We start from the raw sequence: 18,938 nt of genomic DNA on the forward strand, positions 1-18,938 counted from the left end.
GATAACCCTTGTTTGTTTTTTACAGCTACAAATTAAGAGCGTACATAAGTGAAACGGCAAATAATTTTCAACTGTATGTAGAATGAACTTACGGCCGCGTTGTCATTCGGAAAGCGATAGTCGAGGCGTCTGCACGTCGATTCGTTTTGTCATGGCGTCGGATGAAAATATTCTTAAATCGTGTAAAGATGACTAAAAAACTTTACGTAAGTACTTAAAAAAGAAAACATGTCAATGAATATACTATTATTATTACGAATATAATAATAAACATAACATAAAAAGGACGCATGTTGAACTTTTATGACAAATTATATTTCGTTCGGCTACCGTCATTTGCACCCGCGACCCGCATTCCGCGCATCGCCTAGTCACGATCTTTTTAGACCATGCCTCAGCTGAGGTATAGCCTTAAGGCTATATTATATACTTCAGCTGAGGCATGGTCTAAAAAGATCGTGACTAGGCGATGCGCGGATTGTGCAAATGACGCGAGCCGAACGAAACATAATTTGTCATAAAAATTCAACATGCGTCCTTTTAATGTTATGTTTATTAATATATTCGTAATAATAATAGTATATTCATTGAAATTTTTTCATTTACAGTACATGCGGAACGTTTTTTAGTCATCTTTACACGATTTAAGAATATATTCTTCCGACGCAATCACAAAACAAATTGACGTGCGAACAGGTCGACTATCGCTCTCCGACTGGCGACGCGGCCGAAATTACACATACTGTTGAAAATTATTTGCCGTTTCACTTATGTACGCTCTTAAGTATATAAAAGTGAAACTGGGTTAATAAAACAGTATATAAAAAATTATATTAACTATCGTTTGCATTATCAATTCATATGTAGGTACCGATCTTTACGTACATATTCTGAGATTAATGGGAATTGCATTTCCACACAAAACTTTAATAATTATCTGACGTTTACAGTAATCCGTGTCGTTCGTCTTTCTGGCCCATGCAGGCGTCCTGTAGCTCTGCAGTAGACAACTTGTAGAAGTATATCATATTTTTGGGTTTTCCAGGACAGAACGATCCAGTCAGCTTGAAGAAACGGCAGATCAGGTTAAGACTCTTGGGGCATCCGTAAAAAGTAGCGAGCCAGATCAAACTACTTTAAATTAGTTTTAACGTCAGGTTGTATAATAGTCCATCTTATTAATATCTTATTTGTGATACAGATGTAGACTACGGAGTATCTGCTGCAAAAATCTGTTTTCGAAGCTCAGCATATGATAGCTGTGAGTCTGTGGTGCCGAAAAGCAGAAGTGTCAAATGGCAAGCATTCTAGAGACTGCATTTGGTACTGACCTAGAGTCGCAGACATTAGTTATGATGCTGTCATTAACACCATTATCTACAACTAATATGATATCATAAAAATTACATTTTAGTGGCCATGCTTTACGTGATAATACGTGTTTCATGGTTTACGTTTTGCCGCAGTTATAAGTTTGGTCAAAACAGAATTCCCATCTCATTGTTTCGAGTGCGCCCTTCATGGCCCCCACATCTCGAAGCGGGCCCTCAGGCTAGAATCTTCGGCGGGCCCCCCTACATATCGCTAAGGTTAAAGGCAGTGTGACGATCTACAGTTGTGTATTCCAAATAGTGGTGTTCGAGGTAAAATTTAGGTTATTTTATAGCGATTTTTTGTATTTTTAATACACCCACTCGATTTATGGAGAAACATTCAAAAATTGTATCGCATAACTACATATTTTTAAATGTTAGTAAGTATGGCTAAACCGAAAGTGTAATAGCGCCGCAGGCGAATTTTTTTACTATTAGTGCAACTTTGTAATGTGTGATTATTTCACTTTGCTAGTCGATTCGCTACACCGGGCCCCTAGACTAGAGCCTTGTCAGCCCCCCTTGTGGGGGCCATGGTGCCCTTCCATGGTTATCAGTCTTTTGAGGTATGTTTGAAACTTCTGGCTGACTCCTGTGGGAGATGCTCTTGTGATATACTATCGTTACTCATTTTTAGAAACCCTCAGATGCTAGATTCGCTTCCGTGCTAAAAATCCTGCTCGAGTCATTGGTGCATCGGATATCCAGCTTTGTTTTTTTACTTTTAATTGCCATGATGTAGGTACGACATACTTCCTACAAGAGGGTGGGCTGACAGGGCTCTAGCCTGGGGTCCGGCGCGGTGGGTCGACCAGTTAAGTAAGAAGAACACACACCACAAATTTGCTATATTGATAGAAAAGTTGCCTGCGGCGCTGTTCCTTGAGGATTATTGACATTAAAAAATATGTGGCTGTGCGATGCATCTTGATGCGATATGATGATTGATATTTACATGATAATTCACGTGTAGAATTTTATTTTATAATTATTTTAAGTATGTCTCCTTATTTACGAAATGGCTATTTATCTAATATGGCGAAAGTTGCATAATATTATGATACTTGGCTACCACAAAAGGATGTCGCGATCAGTGCCACAATGTAGGGAAGGCAGGTTATATGAAAGTATGGTGAAGCAGGCTGGTATGGTGAAAAAGTATGGTGAGGTGGGCTGGTAATCAATTTGCGGCAAAGTTTCCACGTTAACATTATATTATATGGCTACGTTATAATGACCAAAGTAAATCCTCCGTGATGCCCTGCATTTTTTTTATAGCGTCGCTATTTTTCGTAAATTATCGGCTATTGTTGGCCTGCTTCATTCAGTTGTATAAGAAAGTCGATTACTTGCCCCTCTTTTTATTTAATACCCATATGGCCACAATATACTATGAGTGCCGATAACTGGATAAATCAACTGGATTTACTTCAGGTATTTTCGATGATCCATTGGTTCCACTGTCAAACAAAACACTAATATATTAATATATAATAATATTCAAAATTCACAACATCAATTTTATAAAATCTTCTCCTGGGTACAACAAATTCCGGCGCTTTGTTCCTTTTATCATAATGTTTATCGATAATAATAGAAGCGGAGAATACATATTGTCGTAAATCTTTTATCGTAAAACGTTAAACGCAATGTTATCGATATTTTTATAGTGCAGTCTTGCGGGAGAACATAACCGTCGTAAAAAGTATTAGGTTTTTAATCCGCTTAAATCATAAAAGTGCAATGGTTATTTTTTTAGTCCCCGCCTAAATACAAAAGGGGATTTTTTGCAATATTCACACATAATACAAAATAGCCACGCTTTGAATGGTAACGAAATTATTTTTTATATATATACAGAAGTATTTCAATTTATAATACTTGATCAACCAATAAATGCCTCTTTCTATTATCAATTCACTCGTATGGCGACGTGTGTAGGCGACAGCAATTTTCTTAAACCATGGTAACGAACGGTCTCAATTTTACAACGTTTTTATTAGCTCGTATTCTTGTTTGTCCGGTGGTTGTTTGTCTAATACAAATCTTGCAATCAATTTTAACTAACTTCCCGACTAGCTAGACATTTGAAACTTTTAGAATATATCAGAACACGATACCAATGCATTCTTTTAATACTTTTAGCCATCTTTAAGCAGAATTGAATTTATTTTCAGTTAATTCTGTTTTGTATGGAAAGTTATTTCAGAAAAATCCGTAAAAAGTAAAAGACTATTATTGGTTGCTAAGGGGGTGGTCCTAGCAACTAAATTATTAATATATACGTGCGTTACCATGGAAATCAAAATGAAATGTCAAAATGACATTTCAGTATTCCATATATTTTTGTTTGTTTGTTTTTTTTATTTACTTCATATCAAGTACAAGTTTGAGTATATTGAGCATAATAATTCAACAGAAAATTTTAAAACGTTATATATAAAAATTTCTTTTAATCTTGTAATTATTTTACCGTGTTTTTATTAGCTCTTATTCTTGTTAGTCCTGTACAGAGATTTTTCTTGTTTGTCCAAGATTTTTAACCAACTTCCCGACCAGCTAGACATTTGAAATTTTTAGAATATGTATATCAGAACACGACGAGAATGCATTTTTTTAAATACTTTTGGCCATCTTTAAGCAGAATTGAATTCATTTTCAGTTAATTCTGTTTTGTATGTTTCGGAAAAAAATCGTTAAAATTAATATTTACTACTCACTATTATTGGTTACTAAGGGGTCTTAGCAACTTAATTATTAATATATACGTGCGTTACTATGGAAATCAATATGAAATGTCAAAATAACATTTCAGTATTCTATATTTATTAATATATAGTCTGTATGTAGTCAAGTCAAGTTTGTATGATTCAACATAAAATTTAAAAACGTGGTATATAAAAAGTTCTTTTTATCTTCTAATTATTTATATTTACAATTTGAGCAATTAATGCTGACGGTGAATGGAATATTATTTGTTCATTACCTAGTCAAAAATATAAAAAAAAATTGTATTAAGTACTCCATCTCTCTCTCTCTCTTATACTGTCCGCATAAAACAAATAAATCACATTATTTTTGTTTAAATTCTAATGGATTTAAATTCAAATTTCATCAAGTACCTTCGGTCGATAGTATTAATATTTTTGTTTAAATTATCTTACGATTGAGAATTTTTCCATATTTCCACGTTTTGACGTTTTTTTTAAGGCCTATTTGTAATAAATAGATGTTACTCCCTGAACGTAACCTCTCCTGACTTTTTTGCACTGTGTGCCATATTCTGTGTTTATTTTAATTGCTTAATAAAAAGCACTTGCAAAATTATAAATACAACAAGAGGTTGTCCATATTATGATGTTACGCCCTAAGTCTAAGAATGTAACTCATGATTTTTGATAAAGGCGAGAGAAGTTCATACAACACCAAAAAAATAATATATAAATTATAAACTCTCTTTTTCACAGAATAAAATATTTCACTGTAACATTATATTAAAATCGATAATTTTTAACAAGTTTGTTTTTTAACGAATTGGAAAGATTTTGTGACGCGATGTGTTAGTAGCGATGTGGTGAGGGGGGAGTCAAAATTCCTAAAATCGTGTGCAGTAATTTATGGACGATCCCTGATCGATTATTTGGGTTTTGGGAGAGCAGTGCAGTAGTGGAAACAGCAATTCCTCAATGTTAATAAGGCAGTTACTAATTATTTTCATCATACATGGTATGTTATTGTTATATTCAAATCAAAATTTGCAGCCTTTGTAACATTGACACAGCCAGCTTATTATCTGCTAAGATAATAAGGCCTCGCTGTACGGCTTGGCATCCTTCGAAATAATTTTCATCCCCTGGCAGGGTACCAACTGTTTAAGAAGTTGGTGTCGTTGAACCCCCGGGGGGTCGCCACCCCCGCCGTCTGCGACCCCCTCCCTTCGGTTGCAGCGTCCTCCCCACCCGCTACTCGCATCCGAGTCTCGCTGCAGGACAGTCACAATACCTTGCGCCTGGATTCCGATGTCCGCAATTAAGGCGCGGGTAATATTTGTCCAGCAGTTTTCTTCCCGACGAATTCCTGGCCGAAATGTCGAAAGGACTGGCGCAGGGGAGGGTGCGATACGCGTGAAAGTTTTCCGTTGGGGTCCGTTTGGAACAACTGACATTAAATTTCGGTAAACGGAAACTTCAACACCCCGCCTAAACTAAACGTTAATAATTCAAGTATGCGACGCCAAAATGATGTGGCAATTTGCAACTTTACGAAATAATTGCAATACGAATTATGTCGATTTCGTTGTTTATTTAAAATTACTACTTGGTATAGTATATTCTCACGAAATAATATTACATGTTATTATGTTATCACGTACTTTCCTATAATTTATTTAACTTTACTAATTATTTGTTAATGCTGCGCCAATTAATGTTGCTACTTTAAAAAGGAAACACCACTGGCCATGAATGGTTCCTACAATATCAATCTTTTAATGTCGTTTAATGAATTAATTAAATATTGTGTATAATATAAATGTTTAACTCCATTATTATAAAGTGCAAATAAGTAATAAGTATGTCTTAATTTATTACCTTGGTTCCCGTTACTTTTCGCGTTGCCATGTTGGGTCGTTGGTTTCTCCATTAAGACATTCCCTATATAGTTAGAATATTCCGCATATTGTGTATAGTAAGTAGTAACTTCGTATTTTACTATGCAGATGGTCATTTTCGGGTGCCGGACGAAATCCCGAAGACTGAAATACCGAATGCTGAAATCCCGAATAGCCGAAATCCAGAATGGCCGAAATCCCGAAAGCCTAAATCCCGAAGGCCGAAATCCCGAAAAATAAAAAAATACAAACAGTAATATTTCTCAACAACTACCAACTCGAAAGCAAAAAATACTACTTTTTATAAAAGAAAATGAAGAAAACCATTTTTTTTTTTTTTTTCTGGAAAAATGGAAACTACAATATTAATAATTGTCAAAATATATTTTTTAATTGCATCTTCTTTTATGAAAAGTAGTATTTTTGCTTTCGAGTTGGTAGCTGTTGAGAATTTATTACTGTTTGTATTTTTTTATTTTTCGGGATTCCGGCCATTCGGGATTTCAGCATTACGGATTTCGGCATTCGGGATTTCGGCTTTCGGGATTTAGGCCATTCGAGATTTTGGTCATTCGAGATTTTGGCCATTCGGGATTTCAGCATTCGGGATTTCGGTCATTCGGGATTTCGACCCAAACCCGTCATTTTCACTGTATTTATGAGAGTAGTTGTCAGTCTGAAAGACAAAATAGGAATGGCATCCCACATTTCCCTATACTCGAGAATTGTACCCTCTCACACTGTGCCCGTAAGCTAACGCGTTTCCTACTATTTTTGCGTTCCTTGTACCTCACTTTACAAAATGGTAAAAAACGAATTGATTTAGTACAAAAATAAAATAATTAAATACACAACTTTAAAATAGAAAATATAGGCTCACTAAAACTGATGGCGACATTTGACCCACCAGTGAACAATTAATGTAGTATTGAACATTATGCATGCGATAATTTAAAAAAAATATAGTGTAGGCACAAGTTCTTTAGTATGTAATGTCAATAATTTATAATATGTGTTGTAGTCGTATAGTTGTTTCATTTACACTTTACAGCGTGTCGTCTTCATCAAACTAAGTAAGAAAAACTTTCAACTAACAACGCCATCAAATGCCAGAACGATGTTCAACTCTGATTGATTTATCAGTTGGAAAACTTTCATCCGCGCCATGCATATTTCATCGTCTTTTTGTTGAGCACCGAGAACGTCTCTAATGGAAACTTTGCTAGACGTATTCAATAATTTAAAATATATATATATATACTCCGTCAGGTATTTCTTTTTAAGTTGCTTTTAATAAAAATGATTTATTAAAAGGCATAAATCATTCATAGTAAACCGAACCGAATTCGTCGTGTTTCCCTTTAATTTTCATTTTAATTTCAGTGATTATGTACGAAGGGTGTATTTGGTGGGGGATAAGCGGGGTTATCTACCTCTCTTTCATTTATGTGACCTAAATCCCTTACTTACAGCATTTTTGTTTGGCAATAGATTCAGTCTGTTAGGTCCATTTAAATATTAAAATATCCCATTAGTTGGGACGTGTCACGAATGACGAGGGTGTATCTCACCGGTACTGGGGGGATAATTTAACATCGTTTCGTGAATTAGATCAACGTAAAATTTCCTTCATGTAAAAGCCATTGTCGCTTGCTTTCCCTTGCATACTACTAATTCTATCGTAAATTATAGTAAAACATTTTATTTTTACCCATTCAAGGCCATGGTAGTTCCCACACAGATATATTAACAACAGTTCACATGAGTATTGTGCGAATCATGCATATATCTGAAAATTCGTTGATCCTGATATAGGCTATGTGAGTGCTGATTTAACCATTGTTTTTATCACTATCTAAAGAAGCATCTAACAAAAGACCAATATTCAATTCAATGGATGAAAAATGCTAGAAACCTAGTAATACTAGGGCTCGGATAAAGTATTGTGAATATTTAACAATAACTTGAAAACACCTCAGATATACCTATACCCACTAGAAAAAATCATATTTGAAAAAAATACGATGCTCGACGGGATTTGAACCCGTATAACCACTGGTATCGCGCTAACTGTGCATTAACCAAATTAAATCATGTCTGACCTACTAGTTTAAATTGTCGCAATTAGATAGGAGACTCGTAGCATAATTGGTTAATGCACGGTTGGCACGATACCAATGGTTATACGGGTTCAAATCCCGTCGGGAATCGTATTTTTTTGAAATATGATTCTTTGTAGAGGGTATATATTATCTGAGGTATTTTCAAGTTATGTAAGTTTAATATGTGGAATTTTATATTCTCAAAATCTTGTGAATTATTCGTTGCATAAATGAAATGGTTAATAACATTACAAACTTACACCTGTGTTACAAAAACGTCCGTTAACTTTACCATGGTTTTGACTCAACGTCGGTAATTCACTTTTAAAGGCTTTTAAAGGCCCCTATTCAGCTGGTAAGCAGCAAGCAATTCAAATATTATTAACTCAAGATACAACACTTTTTCGCTAGTTATGTTGGCCATACCGTCATTCGCCAGTCTCTTTTAATTTTGCCAAATTATGTCAGAATCTATCGTCTGTGTGTGATTTTTTATCATCTTTCCAAAGTACTAAAATCCGATTAACTTCAATATAAGACAGGTGAAATCGAAAAATTTTTGAGGCATACGTGGTGAAGCCAGTTCACATACTAATTAAAAAATAATACATTTAAATTTCATCGACCAGAATTCGAACAAGGCCTTCCGTATCAATACCATAGTAAAGTAGCGTACGCTAAAAGGCTGCAAAATTATCCTTGTATTTAAAATCTTTTTTATCAATTTTTAATAAGTTATTTGTAATTTGTAAACTGCCGTATTGATCGTTTTTTACACGCCATAATATCTATCAAATACCATCAGTTTATAGTATTATTTTAATATTTTGAATCTTATTTAAGTAAGTTGTCACGTCATTAAAATTAATCATGATATTGTTTATCCAAGTATGCTGTGTCTACGCGAATTTCAATTTACATTTACCATTAAATCCGTAGTGCCTACTAAAAAGCGTGGGACGTGGGTAGACTACCTCCACTCCCCATCCACTCCCCCCTGACAGTGAACTTGAGCCAGTGCAATGCTCCGTGCACTATGCGATGCACATTGCAGTGCACTATCTACGCGCTATGTTGGTGTTGTTATGCATCTGCCGTCGCCTACTGCCGCAAAGTTAAAACTTTCCAGACGCCGCGCCGCGCCGATCCATCAAAGGATTAAACTGCGCGATTTTTGGCCAACTTTGAGACTCACTACTTATATCGCATTTAATGTCCAATTCCGGATGTCATTAAGTAATTGCCAGGAGGTTTGTTGTTTGTTTAGAGTTGTTTTGCTTCAAGATAATTATCCATTCATTTTCATTGTGGAAACTCGTTTAATTTATCTGATTTACTTTACCTGGAGGCTATTCCAACAATCGCATCAACTTTTTAAGTGAATATAGTTGCTACATTCAACAAATAAAGCTTATTTTTCACTTTCAGTAACAATACTAATCAAAAACGATTATTAAATTTATCATTCAATGTTTTCCTTGATTTATAAAGACATCATTGAATTAAGAGAATATATGTATCCACTAAACTGTAGAATAATATTAACTCGTGTGTGACTTCATAAACAATATTAACAATTATATGAATAAATGAGACGATTAGCGACGAGCTTACGGCATACCAGAAAAATAAAACCGTTAATTGTATCGGAATGACAGTCTGATTTGAAGTCCGGTGGCGGCTCGTATTTTTCATTTAGAAACTTAGTTTATCATAAATACTACAATATACAAAATAATAAAATATAATAATAATGAATCAAAATGAAATTTTAATATACTTAAAATCATTATTAACATATCATGATGTGTGCCTGTGAAACATCGACCCTCAATGTAAGGCATAAAGCCCATTGACGCAGCGAGTGCGGCGCTCGCGCAAAATTTCTACAAGTGGCGCATAAATCATCGAAAATACAACGTAATCAAATACGCCAGCGCCCACTGGATTTGGCGACGCATTATACGCGCGCGCCGCATGAATCATCGTTTTTTCGCGAATCACCGCTTCTCGGCGATACGAATGAAAGAAAATACAATGGAGTCCATTCATTGAACACAGCGAGCAAATTCACGCTGCGTGAGGCCTCGTCGATCGACGGGCGAAAAGCAATTATTTAATTACAGAGAAGTCATTGTTTAATTTTATTGCGTGTTCAGTTTATCGCTGGTTGAATAATGTCGTCGTAAATTTTAATTACAAGCCCCGAAATAATACAATATTTTTATTGCTTTGTTATGAGAGGCGCTGTAATAATATTTATTTTGTCCTGCTTGGGCCGCTTACTACATAGGTGAAGGGTAATGCGCGGGAAGAGACGTATGATTATGGTTATGAATAAACACTGCATTCGCCGACTTCGCGCGCCCGACGCGTTCTGTGGGCACCATCGCTAAGAGAAATCCAAAAATTACGAATAGCCCAACGTGGCATGGAAAGGTTTATGTTGGATATAACGCGGAAAGACCACAAAAGAAACCAATGGATAAGAAGGCAGACGAGAGTAGGCGATGTAATAGATGTCACTAAGCAGATGAAACGGCAATTAACTGGACATGTCGCTCGGCGAATGGACACCCAAGGGGCACCAAACAACCACGGGGACGCCCTAAAACTTGCTGGGTCTACGAACTCGTAAATGTTGATGGATGTATGTGGCACCAAATAACTGGAGACTGAGGAAAGTGTAAGAAGCCAGGTGAAGCACTCAACCAGCAGTGTACTGGCCCTTGCTGATAATGATGATTTGAATTAATATATGCCTCCAAAAGCCAGTATTCTCCGCTCGTATTGATTACCATACTGTTATTAGTGTATTTACTGTAAAAGCACTCATTCCTAAAGAACGGAATGTTTTCGTGTTCCCTACACTTTCCTATTCCATTTCCATGTACAATAAAAAAAACACTAGTGTCTAATCCAACCGATGACACTTTTTTTTAAATTTCTGTTCATTTCGATATTAAAATATCTAATATTTCATAGCATATCTAAGATTATACATTCTCCTATACTATGATGGAAATAATATCGTGCCGTAATTATTATATTCTACGAGTATTCTACGCAAATGTAGACACATTTTAGCCGATACTATGACGGAAAATCTGATAACCAATACAATATAACATTACATTATTATTTACCTAATAGTAAGCAGTCCGCTTGTTTATAATACTTACATTAAAAAATGTTAATTCAAAAAAGGCTAGTTGACGTTGCCATTTATAATAATATTACCTGATATTATCATCATTCATGTTGTCTGTATTAATTTCGTTTATTCTCATAATTGTTCATTTTCCCCATACCAATCCCAGCTTATGTTAGTAAAATTTGGTTGCAATCTGAAGTAAGCCTGTAAAATTCATCAGCCAATATCGGTACACTATTCAACGAAAAGTATAATATACGAGTACCATTATATTTCGTCATTTGCATCTGAAATTTTTTTAAATAAAATATTCGTTATGAATCCTTACGTACGACTTACAAGTTTGTTGTGAATATCTTCGAATAAAAGCTTTCTTATGCATCGCATCCATCCTTAAATTATAAGGAATATTTACACAAAATATACTACATTAAAATATGTGTGATTTAATTATTCTTATATATAAGGCACAATATACTCTATTAGGAAATTAATACACATCATTTCGCGAACCCGAACAGCCTTCATTCTCCGGTTGTGCCGTAGTTTTGTTGTTATTAATTAATATACAAGTGGTCCCGGATAAGTGATTATCCAGACCTGAAGTTTCCAAGCCAAGTTCTGACCTTCGGGGCCTCCCTCCCATCTCCCGCACCGTTTTCTTCCCCCAACGAAACTTCAGCTTAATTAACTTGGCGAGCCGTTAGAAGTAGTTTAACCGAAATTGAATTGTGTTAAGGTTATGCTACTAAGTTTGATTCAATCTCGAATATTGTATAATTGCAGGGTGTTTGGATGGGAATTCTGACGTATACACGTTTATGGAAAAAGCAATTCAATTTGCAAAGTAATTATTATATTGCCTACAATGTAGATTCTCTGAGTAAAGTTATTTTAAGAACATACTTTTCATAGTACAAATCAAGGAGGTTCAACTACTATAATATAAGCAACAATACTAACTTTGTATTAAAACATTAGATAGCGATTCCAGAACATATGACAAAGCAGAACATGAATTGAAATTGTCCTATCTCTATTATGTTGATAGATTTTTAATAGCACAGATTTTCAATACGCCATAATAAATCAAATTATATACCTAATTTCTGCATTCCTAATCGCTAGAAAGCCTCAAATAAACGGGACTTTGCCGGCAAGCTTAGGATATCTCATCTTAATCAATATAATTCTGTGACTAGGTACAACGAAATAATGATCTAACCTAACCGAAGCTAACCTAACCTAAATGGATTCCACAAAAATTAATGCTTCATTTTTCCCCTGGCTGTTCTGTTTTGCCTGGTCACCATAAAAAAATATATAATCTGTGTTGAGACACCATTGGATGATCTGTGAAATCGGTGCACTGGTCATTTTGTAAAATCGAATTCTACCAAGTAAATGCTTGCTCAATTAACCACGTGGTCCAATGCGCAAGGTACTGACCTCTCATCCAGGGACTCCGGGTTCGAAACCCGGTATGGTCACAATATTATATTTATGTAGTTATCTCAAAGCCTGGGTATTTACGTGATCGTTTCGCTACCCCTTCTGCACTACTATTTCACTACACTACTGTCATCGGTCCTCGTGGCCTTTTGTAGTATTAAAGATAATATACATTAATGTATTTTTCATATTATATATATTACGAGTATCTAAAAATACAAGATTATCAAACCTGCTATAAATGAACCTACAATATTAAATGACAGCTAATTTAATCGTTACCTGCTGTAATTATTTTTCGCTTGTTGATGAACGTTTTTCTCCAGATGTATTCCAGTTCATCCGACCATCATCAATGGAATTTTTGTAAATTCGCATTGAATACGACTAACATTTTATTAGTAGTGGAGAACACTATGTTCAATTAAAATAACAATAAAAAATAATAAATAGTACCTACTTATTTACATATTTGTGAATGAATGTCTTTATAACCTGACGAAACCGTGATTGACATTATTTGATTGACAACCACATTGAAATAAGAACATTTTCTAACCGCGCGATTCGAACTCAAGCTAAACACGGTTTTACAGGTGGCACTTCTGTCTGCTACTTAAAACCCATTCACTGCGGACCTTTTAATTAATATTTAAATAACATGCTAATTATATCTAATGGCCACCTGATGGTCAATGCACCAGTTACGTTGGACGTAGTGAATGATTTAACTGTGCGTTAAATTGTAATACATAGTTTAACAACGAGAAGTATCAGATTTATTTGGTGTTTATTGTTTACTAATTTTGAATAGTGTATCAAAACTGATAAATACTCACGGCGTGTTTACACTCTGTTGTTACAGGTGGTTGACCTTCGAAAGAACCGGAAACAGCAAGCAACTTTCCAGGTTCCAGAATCACGCCCCGATCACGTGATCGCGCCCTATGAAGTGAAATGATCTACCTCCGCTCCCTGGAGCTTGGGGCACGACAAACTTGCAGGTAACCTCCCTTTGCCTGCTTCCTTCCGTTACACTTTTCAAGTGGGAACTGATTTTAATGGCAGAAGTTTACTAGAAGATTTATATACTTTCTCCATAAGTACTACAATATAGGCTATTCGAAATTTGAAAATAATTTTCAATTTTAGAAAAGTGTTTTTCATTTGTTTGGAACGTGACGACATAAACAAATAGAGCATCGTATGGTATCTAGACTTTTGGCTTTAAATTAAAAATATCACACTATCAACGTCAAATAAATTGAATGACACAATTTGACAACATTTTACAATTAACATCAAATATAATACGTTTACATGTATTAAAACTGTAGTGATGCCTATCGAGGGAATTAATGATTTTTTAATTTCTTGATTGAAATGACGAGATAATAATAAAAAGCTTATTTGTAGCATTTATAATTTTTAGTTGTGTGTTAGGGACTCATTTTAGTTACGATCGGTTATAATTTTTAGTTGTGTGTATCAGATAAAATGTAAAAAACATGAATATGTACTATACAGTGGCGCACCCAGGGGGTGGGCCAAGGGGCCCTGGCACCCCCCAAACATGAAAATTATCAGAATGATTTCAAACATTGAAATTTAAAGCCAATAAACTATACCTTTGGGCCTAAAAACACGGCAAAAAAATGATTTGTAATTCTCCAGCACCCCTTTTAGAAAAATTTCTTAGATTTTAATTTCTAACACAACACTAATCTCAGGTTTTTTAAAAACCCAATCCTTAATGGAACTGTCAAAAAATTCTCGGTGTTTACCCGAATTCCGGAGTGATGTAGGTCATGGCTGGGGAGGGCTGACAGGGCTCTAGCCTGGGGGCCGGGGCTGTGGGGGGCGCGGCGTTTCGGGTTGACCAGATAAGTGAGATAAACACACACACCATAAATTAGCTTTAATAGTAAAAAAAGTCGCCTGCGGCGCTATTATGCTTCTTGATCATGAACATTTTCAATTACTTATATAATTGTGCAATATATTTTTTGATTATTATGTGTCGATACTCGACAGCTCCATTATTAAAGTAGATGTATTAAAAATCGCCAATAATTCACTGTATAAGTACCCTTAATTTGAACTAAAACACAATTTGAAAAACGTTAATGTAGTGTTTCACACTGCCTTTAATCTTAGCGGTAGGTAGGGGGCCACCAATCCTAGCCTGAGGGCCCGTTTCAGGATGTGGGGACCATGGTGTAGGTAATAGACAAAAGACCGATAAAGAGAAGAAGAAAAAGAGCCTATGAGACTAATTTACATTCTCCTCCTTGGCCCCCCCCAATATTAAATCCTGGGTGCGCCACTGGTACTATACATAATCTAGTGTCAACCGACACATGAAGTTTATGTTTACAAGATTAGTCAAACATTATGAAGGTTGTTTCGGTATTTTTCAATGGTTTAATAATTTCATTACGAAATTTCGACTATTCCCATGGACATATAAATATTCATATTCTGGTAAATTCACATATTGTTTTTCAATGTGAGTTTGGACCTAGAGCATGAACCTAATAAAATCCGATAGCCAAAAATTAACACTAAAATATATTATGACCACATTGATAAGACAAATTTATTATTAGTATTTCGTAATTGCATTATACTATGTTGATCATATGATCAACATTCATTTCTTGTGTAAAAAGTTGTTGAGAAATCTCTTCGAGAAGCGGCCAAAATCCGCATCGGATTAGACCCATTGAAGAAGAATATAATGATTCATGTCAAACAAGTGTAATCCTTACCTAGTAATTCTAATTATATTGTTGTATTTTAATTTTTGCAACATAATTATCCAAGATAAAAGCATTTGTAGCACAGTAGTGACGGAACGTTCGCCTCTGAACGTGTGGTTCTTCCCATCACATCCCGTGGCCGGATGATAATAATTATTATTATCATGTTGTTTTTCAACGGCTGTTAGGATCCAGAGCATGCCGTTACTAGATTAGGCGACAGGCTAACAGCCATTGCTCATTCAAAATTATAAATATATATATATATATATATATATATATATATAGGTACTTCATGCAATCAGTGGAGTATTTAACAACGTGGAGGTTCAACACAATAACTGATTTTGCTGTCCCCGCCCCACGTTAAAAAATAAAACCCTAAATTCCAACTATGTTTTTATTTATATATGCATTTCTTTGTCTTAATATTATGCAACTTTAATTCTTTACAAAATATAACTATAAACTACTTACACGAACATTATGAAAATTTTAACAATTTATTTGGTAAATAACATTTTTGAATGAACCTTAAAATTAAATATGGTGACTATCTTGGTTAGATACCCTTGTAGATGTTATATTACAGTTGTTTTATTATGATTTGGATGCACACTCAATGTGTGATATATATTACTGGTTTGCACTGTTTCGAAACCCCCTTTAAAATCTTTTGACGAATCGATTGCGTCATAACATTCAAAAAAATCACCACTGTATGCCTAGAACAATATGCATAAGGCAACATTACAAAAGTCATGTTTAAAAAATTAACGTATGAAATATTGTTTACTTTATCACTCTTCTCGAAATCTAATTAAAATATTTAAAATACCATTTACTAAAATGTGTCTTGATACCCATCTCATCATCGAAATCGGGAGCATCACTTGTTTGTTCTCCCGAGGAGCAGAACTAACCTGCCATTGGTGATGCCAATTGGGAGGGCAATAACTCTGTTCAACCAAATTGCTTCGGATGTTGATATATTCCATCTACGTGAGAATGAGTATAGGTGGACGTTATTTTATAAATTCTTAAAATAGGGTCTGCTTAACTCATCCGGTGTACTTCCTTGTACCTATATACTTCATATTTTTTGTATTTACACATTTATACTGTAGAATAACTTAATATTGCATAATTACAGTATTACATACTACTGTTTTTAATAATATTTCTTTGTTTCTAAATGTCATGTTGTGAACGTCTTAAACTTATAATTTGTAATGTCCACAATATGTAAAAAAAAAAAAAAAAAAAAAAAAAATTATTTAAAAAATTAATATCATTACGCCACACGAACACCTACACATGTATTACAAAAATAGCGACAATGTATTCCGTTCACAAAAGCTTTTTTTTGCTTTCGCGGGGTTTTCCGTACATTTTCCACCCGGCGAATATTTTTTCCGCGTATCATTTTTCTTTCGTCTGAATGAAATAGAAAATGTCTATTTGTGCGAAATAAAATAACCTTTGTGCCGACACGTTATTATGCCGGGATTCATGGCTTATTTTTTCGTATACTCGGGAGCTTTTAATATGATTACATACATATTTATAAACCTTTCAACAATATTGTTTATCTAAGTTTAATTGACGTATAATAAATACGATACTTGTTTATTTTCGGCTAGAGGTGGTCAATGAATACATCTATCTCAGATCGATCAGGCATCAAAATCAGAATAGCTATATGGTAAATATTCTACTTCATAACTGCAAGCGAAAACTTCAAAAAAGCAATACGTCAAGTAAGATATCGTGTGTTCTCAATTTGAATATATACCTCCAAGACTCATTAATGATTAAACGCCAGAGACTTGGCGCATTTAATATGCTCCGCTGGAGGCGGATTTTAATAGTCTCATTGATGGTCAAACAAACAAAAGATTATAATATCATCACTCCAGATTTGAAACAGACCTCCCTCTATATATATTTCTTAAGGCCATGCATTAGTTGAGGCACGGTCTAAAAAGATCGTTGCTAGGCGATGCGCGGACTGCGGGTCGCGGGTGCAAATGACACCTGTCAAACGAAATATTATTTTTCATATAAATCCAACATACGTTCATTTTATGTTCTGTTTATCGTATTCTGCAGGCACCAAACTAGAAGACTCCAACCTTCGCACTGGATTAGCCAGTTCCTCACCGGCCATGGCAACTTCGCCGCCAGACTCCACGAGTTTGGCTTGATAGTAGATGGGCCGGGTTGTACCTGCGGGCATGACCACCAAGATGTTGAACACATCCTCTGGGATTGCCCGCTTATGGAATTCGAACGAGCGGAGCTGTTTGCCAGGGTCCGTCCTCACACGGGCCCAATTGGTCATGGAGATCTGGTAGCAACCGAGGCCAACTTTGCGGCATTTGAGAAATTTGCAGCGTCGTATGGGGAGCGGGATAGTCCCGACTCTTCTGTAGACTCATCCATTTCAATTCGTGACACTCAGTATGCGGGTACACAAAGCGCTTAACGTCAGCGGACAGCAGAGCCAGTCCAAAAACAAACATTTTCTTTCTTAACTTTCTTCTTTCAGCACTACGGTGCATGGTTGCAGCATCAGTCCCGTGCGGCTCCGTCTCGGGACGGAATGAGCACTTAAAATCACTTCTTTCAGACACGTTTAAAGCGTCATAGAAAGCGGCCGTGCATATATGACGGGTGGTGGTGGGCACTTTAATGTTCTATTAGTAACAATAATAATATATTCATTGACATGTTTTCTTTTTAAAGTAAATGGGTAACGTTTTTAGTCATCTTTACACGATTTTAGAATTAATTGACCCGTCGCCATCACGCAGCAAAGTGACGTGCTTCTGACTCGAGATTCTCTCAGTGAATGGCAGCGAGTCCAAAATTTCGTCGCGCCTACAGTTGGAAATTATTTGGCGTTTCACTGATGCGTCACCTTAAGACTTCCACGAGTGTATGTTATTTTGTGTAGTTTTATGACTATCACATTATCTTCATTCTTATTTTCACAACGTTATATGCAACGCAATATGTTATTTAGTATACTGTTAGCTATGTATATGAATGAATGAATATCCTCGATTTTCCAGCATCGAACTCTGCAATATTTTGGTAATAATAACATATTTTCCACTGACACCCTGTGTGCCGCTGGATGCCGCGACAGGTGGAGCTAATTCGTAGAAAACGTATTCAGGATGCCAAATCATCCTTCTCGCGATCCTTAGCCATGAGGTCCCGACGAAGTAGAGAAATTTATTTATAATTTGTTAAAATTGTAATATTTTTCTGTCCAAACGTTTTCGAGTGGTAATAAATAAGGATTCTAATAATAAATTGTAATATGATTATTCCATTAGTAGGTATAAACGTCAAACAACTGAGTCCTTATTATCCTTTGTTATCCAATTACTAAGGATTCTCTGAAATCAACTACCTATCACAAATGTCGCATGATATCGTGAAATTTGCTTTTTTCTTCACCGACTAGCTATATAT

General features: G+C 35.4%; 1 protein-coding gene across 1 annotated transcript in view; it reads left to right on the forward strand.

The window, feature by feature from the left end:
• The window catches only part of LOC147066403 (uncharacterized), a 1,036,129-nt gene that overhangs the window by 866,732 nt on the left and 150,459 nt on the right, over positions 1 to 18,938 (forward strand). Inside the window, exon 8 of the mRNA XM_085955214.1 lies at positions 13,556 to 13,694. The gene's annotated coding sequence lies outside the window, so the exon portion shown is untranslated. The remainder of the gene's footprint in view (positions 1 to 13,555; positions 13,695 to 18,938) is intronic.

The sequence above is a fragment of the Rhyacophila brunnea genome, unplaced genomic scaffold (genome assembly GCF_057557595.1).
Source record: "Rhyacophila brunnea isolate RB1 unplaced genomic scaffold, BYU_Rbru_1.0 scaffold_5, whole genome shotgun sequence".
Taxonomy (NCBI): domain Eukaryota; kingdom Metazoa; phylum Arthropoda; class Insecta; order Trichoptera; family Rhyacophilidae; genus Rhyacophila; species Rhyacophila brunnea.